Below are 6,022 nucleotides of genomic sequence, written 5' to 3'. Positions count from 1 at the left end.
GACAGGCGCTGCTCCGACAGTGCCTTACCAGCACGAGCCCCACCGTAACAGACAAAAAGCTGGTCGGTAACCCTGAAATCCTGAGTACGGCTGAGGTAAATCCCCAAGCACGGACTGGACATGACAGGTGAAGGCCCGCATCTAACTCACCAGTGTGAGGAGGAGGACGAAACGCCTGAACCACAATATCCCGGGAGCGGAAAGAACTCCGGATATTCTCAGGCACGAAAGCAGGATTAGGTCGCAGAGTGACACCGCAATCGGTCCGAAAAGACAGGCACTCTGGACGTACCGAGAGAGCACAGAGCTCACCTACGCGTTTAGCGGAAGTGACAGCCAGAAGGAACGCGGTCCTGAAGGACAGCTGTCCCAACGGCGCCCGCTCGAGCGGCTCAAACGGGGCCAAGGACAACCGACCGAGGACCAATTGAAGATCCCAAGTCGGAGCCAAGGAGCGTTGCACCGGCTTAACGCCGTAAGCGCGACAGTGGAGGGAGCATGCGCATTCCAGATGGTAACACCATCAGGATCAAGAACCTGCACCCCTCAACGTACCCGTCCCAACAACTGACCTAACAGATGTATGGGGAAGAATCCCTGGCGGCACGGCATCGGTCCCAGACCTGCCTGGCCATGTCCAGACGCAATCCTCACCCGTCAGGATGAGGGCCGCCCCGCGACAGTACACCTGCACCCACATTCTCCCTGCCGGGGATGTGGGGAGCCCTTAGGCCGCGCAGATGGAGGACGCCCATAGCCAGCCGCCCGCCGCCTGGTGCAGACAGGGGGAGCGTACTCCTCCCTGTCTGTCGATACACGACACTGACGTCGTATCGTCCGTCCTGATCAACACCATTTGTGGACCAGAAGGACCGCTTTCAACACCAACACATTGAACGTAGCGCAGACCGGGCAGCATGGTTTGCCAGCTGCCCCCTACTGCGTTGGCCCGACGCATCACCAGCGAGGGAGGCGTCGGTGAAAACGCGACGTGAGACAGCGCCGTAACCGTCCTAGGACGGAACCTCCCGAGCGTGTTGACAACACGCTCCGAGATGGATGCCCATAGCCCTCCAACCGTTGACTGGGAAGAGGAATACTCTACATCCAGTCTACAGCAACCCCAGGCTGGTAGAGACCTGCCTGGTACGAGACCTGACGATCCACCTTGACCGCGAAGGACCAGAACGTCATCAGGGCAGAACACTCCGTAACCCCGGATGACGCAGAGGCCCCAGTGCGGCCTCCACGCACTTGGTGAAGATGCGGGGAGCCAGAGAAAACCGAACGGCAGCCTCTGGTACTCATACGCTAACCCTGCAAAGGAAGCGTAGGTAAGCCCTAGGATGGAAGATCGGGGATGCGCATACGCATCCTACAGGTCTATGGAGGAGAACCAGACCCCCACCTGACAGTGTTCAACAGGTAGGAGACGATCCAAAAAATGCTGAACCTTCCCATGGGACAGGTCCAGCCTGGGTCTTACACCCCTCCCTCCCGACTTCTCGGGCAGAGAACACCGGGAGGAGAACGCCACGACGATGGCTTGCTTCGTCCACAGAGATTGGATCTCGTCGACCAGAGCTGTCCCTGCTGGAGACCCCGACAACAGGGTCTGTACCAAACCTGAAAACGGGTGGGGTTGTGTAAACACAAGTCCCCGCCTCACCATTCTCTCCATCTACCTCGACATATGGTACTGCCGTAGTCATATGTGACGACACTCCCAACGCACCCGCCGTCACGTGGCGCAGGTCCGCCAGGAACTGTAGATAGTTGGCCCGGTCCCCCCCGCTGTGCGAAGACAACCCTGGAATCGTGCGAGGAGCGCGTTCCGTGTCGGAACACCTGACCCTGACACCACCCACGAGGCAATCGCACCCAAGGGGGAACCCCGACAGAAAAGGGCCTGTCTGATACGGGGGGCTTCCGATCAAAAAAGCCCCCCCACTGAACACCCCTCCAGAACATGCTGAAGGAGTTGTTCCGCAGCCGGACATGCAAGGTGTAAGGCCCCCATGGGTTCCTACACACCGTAGCCCTGCAGTGATATCACTACCACCCCAAACCATGTGAGCTGCGACCACTTGCCAATATTCCAGGAGTGGGAGCACCAACATGATACCTGGCCTGGCGAAGGCGAGGCCGGGGAAGCCCGCACTGTGTGCCTCAAAAGGTTTCGAGCCCCCCTGCTGACAACACTTAAGTTGACAGACGTAACACCAGGCTCAACCAACACAGTTCAAGGTGTGGGAGCCGCTTGACAGCACAACATTCTCACGGACAGACCCAGGCTCAGCCATCAACTGGGTGTCAGCCCCTGTCTCCATGAGAAGCGAAGAATGGGGCCGCATACGCTTCAATGAAGGTTCGCGGCCCGCAGCCAAAGGAGAATGCTCAGAGCCCCGCCTCTGGGGATACCAGAGAGAGGATTGAACGGGGAGCGGGCTGCTCGCGGCAAAATGACGACGGAGTGGTTTACCAACACCGAAATCACCCAAAATGGCCGATCCCTCGGCCGCCAAGACTGTCGGCCTCGCGATACCCTGTCGATTCTCCAACCAGGGCACCACTGGCGGGGGAAACATGGCCGCCTGTCGAGGGCCCCGTCATCGCCGCTGACGAGGCCGTGCTCTCTCTTCTTCTGGCTGCGCGGTGTGAGGCGGTGTAGGGCCTAGGACAATACCGCCCGCGCTCCAGCAGAAGACCAAAATCCCCTGCGGAGAGGGGAACCCTGAGCGGTTATAGCTTGCGGCTGGGTCAAAGCTAATAACGTCAACATCCTCGACGGAGTGGTTTACCAACACCGTGCGCGATGTGTCGACGTCGGCCGGCCCTCAAGGCCCCTCCACCAGACACCATCTCGCCAGGCCGACCCATGGTGTCGGCCGGGCGGGGCATTGTTTCAATATATCAAAAACAAAGGACTGACGTTAACATGGAGCACCAGTGGTGATTGCAAACAGCACCCTCCACTGTGGTGTGGACCATGAAAAGGTTAAATGAATAAAAAGAGCTAAACCACAAAAACTGTAGAATGAGCAAACCCATACACACAAAGTTTAAGGGGAGACGGACCAGACCCGTCTTCATTCAAAATATTCACAACAGAACACCAGCCCTAGTTTAGCCCATTTACCAAAAAAGGTAAACAAAGCCCCCCCCCCCGCACTACTCCCCCAGTATACCGATTGACCGTCAGTATGAATGGTTTGAGAGGAGAGAAAGCTGTAGCAAGACAGACCTTCTCATAGCAGAGTGACAAAATGAAACAATAGCCCCCTACACAGGGCCGCCCCAGGAGATGGGGGGCCTCGCGTCTAAAAACGCACAGGGCCTCACATTTCTCCCAAGCGGCCCTGCCCTTATACTACTGCAGCCTAACGCCAGGCAATGTGGAACCCAAGACAACAATTGCCTGTGCACAGACACGCAACATGTTTACCATGTCGGCTGGACCCATAGCCCCACTACCCGACGCCAACCCAGATGGGAACACCGTTCAACAAACCCCGCCGGAACACAAGGTAATACCTGGCTAGAACCTAGCCACGACCTACCCCGTTGTCAACCCATTTACCCGAAAAAGGTAAATAGAACTCAAAACCCCACAACAGCTACCGACTGACCTTCATTGATGAACCGGGCAAGAGGCGGGAGAGTGACAACATCTCACGGCGGAGACATTAAAACAGCATAGCAATTAGCAGTAGTGATAGCATGCGGCAGTAGCGATAGCATGTTAGCATAGCTTTAGATGTTTTAGCAGCACGCCCAAGACAGCTTGGAAACCGTTCCCTGCAGAGAACGTTCACCAAACCATCTTGCCCCTGTCGCCAACACACAACAAGGTTGTGTTAACAACACAAACCAGCATTACTAACACTAATACCCATGCCTGAAGACACAGGGCCTACCTGAGTACAAGCTGGCCCGACAGCCAGCCTTGTACAGCTGAACCTCGATGTGCAGTCATCAAACGAGGAACATCACAGGCCCGTCGTGTCGCCGAAAACATGCGTCGAAGATGCCAGGGGCCAGCAACCTCCGGTAAGCTTCCAACATTATTAATCTTCCTTAATCTTTTACATTCCGCTAGCTCGCATGGTGCAAAGCATCCAGTGCGCTGGGACGAAAATAGAGGAAGGGTGTGTCATGACCAGAGTCATGATTATATGGGTGGTGCCACCATAAGGGGCGGGGCCCCATACAGGTGGGGTGCATGTGTTTTGTTCGTGGGAGATACATTAGGTATCACAGGCGATATAGGGTATCTCGTAAGGCTCAGAGCGGGAGCGATGCCATACGAAATATAACTTTACTTAAAGGGGAACTATCTTATAAATGGCCTTTTTGAGTGTTTAGCATTGTTTCCTAGCTATGTGAACTTATATTAATATGATCTAGGGCTGGGCGATATAACGATAAATATCGCGATATATTTTAATAATCGATATCGAAATTTAAAAAAAAAACGAAAAATCGTTTTTTTTTTTTTTTTTTTTTTTTACCTGCAACAGGGCAGTTTTAAAACCAGAGACAGTGGACAGACTGTCTTTCTTGTCTGCAACTTAAAGTAATGGCTTTGCTTGTCCAAATGACAATACTGACCAAATTCAGATTTATTTTTCTCTTGTCCATTTATTTTGTTTGCTTTCTAATTTAAAATACATTTTGAAACCGTCTGTACACAGTAGGCTATGTGTGCTAGCAGAACTAGACTCCAGTCACGAGTCACAGTGCACATGTGTGGTGGTTTGTCCACCAAAAAAGCGCCAAAAGATCGAAAATAAACTAGCAGAGCCAGAACTGTTCAACTCCTCTGGAGCCACAGCCAGCAGAGAAGCCGGTTTACTTTAGCTTTTAAACCAGCTGCGCAGCCTGAGAACTGGAGTGTGAGGGGATGTAACACTAAAGATGGCGGCAATGACAAAGAATTGCTGCAAAATAAACATACATCTGTTGTTAAAAAAAAAAATAAAAAAAAAATTATACTTATAACAATTCGATAATTATCGATATCGAGAGATAAAATAAAATTATCATATCGTTATCGCGATATGATTTTTTTCCATATCGCCCAGCCCTAATATGATCCATGTCTCTAATTCTCATATTGGCGCATTCTTCCAATTCTCCTCTCACAATATTCACCCTCACTGAACTGAGTCATCTGAAAATGTGCTGATTTGTGATGTCAGAGAGACTCAGCTGCATGATAATGTGGCTGTGTGGCATCAGGCTCATGATGAGCTGCACACAGTGGTTGGAGCCCAGGCTCAAAACGGCTTAAGATCTTGAGGTAGAAAAATGCTGTTTTTGAGGACTTGATTAGAAATACAAAACAATGAATAAAAATAAAAATAAATTACAGGTGTTCCATATACTCACAGGAATTGTGTAAAAGTGCCCAAATAGTGAAATAAATAGTAAAATAGTTCCCCTTTAATTTCTAAGATTATATCATTTAGTTATTTTTATATGTGTGATCTAAAGATAAACAAAAGTGTTATATGTATCTTCTCTTATAGTACCAGAGAGAGGCTGAGGAGATCAACCAGCAACAAAAGCTAAATTTATTAAAAAAAATATATATACCGGTATATATATTTATCTATTTTTTCTTTTTTTTTTTTTACATTTTAAGATTGAACCTTGAGGGGAGGGGAGGGGGGGGGGATTCCCCAAGAGACAAGCGGAACCCCGCAGAGATCAAACAGCTATAGCTCCGCCAGCGGTCTGGACGGCTCTCTACGGAGATAGACACCAGTCAAAACGCAGGGCCGCATCTACACACCACAAATTAGCCAAATCGTAAACATTAAAAATAACTGTGTATGTAATCCATCACTACACACACACAGTACACACAATGTCACTTAACCCTTTCACTGCCACACGACAGAAGGTTAGCTAATGATGCTAATGATGGAGCATCGCCGTCGGTTGTGTGATAGTAAAGGGCTAACCTTCTGTATTATCACAGTGAAAGGGTTACCTGGCTGTCGTGTGGCAGTGAAAG

The 6,022-nt window shown here is 51.0% G+C and overlaps 1 protein-coding gene across 1 annotated transcript in view; it reads right to left on the bottom strand.

Moving 5' to 3' along the window:
- Positions 1-6,022, bottom strand: part of LOC311235737 (cell surface hyaluronidase-like) — a gene marked incomplete at its 3' end in the record, with an annotated part of 70,593 nt that overhangs the window by 37,550 nt on the left and 27,021 nt on the right. The gene's annotated exons all lie outside the window — the stretch shown is intronic.

The sequence above is a fragment of the Notolepis coatsorum genome (genome assembly GCF_963971535.1).
Source record: "Notolepis coatsorum genome assembly, chromosome: 10".
Taxonomy (NCBI): domain Eukaryota; kingdom Metazoa; phylum Chordata; class Actinopteri; order Aulopiformes; family Paralepididae; genus Notolepis; species Notolepis coatsorum.
The sequence above is the reverse complement of the archived record's forward strand: the minus strand, read 5'-3'. Positions and strand labels throughout refer to the sequence as shown.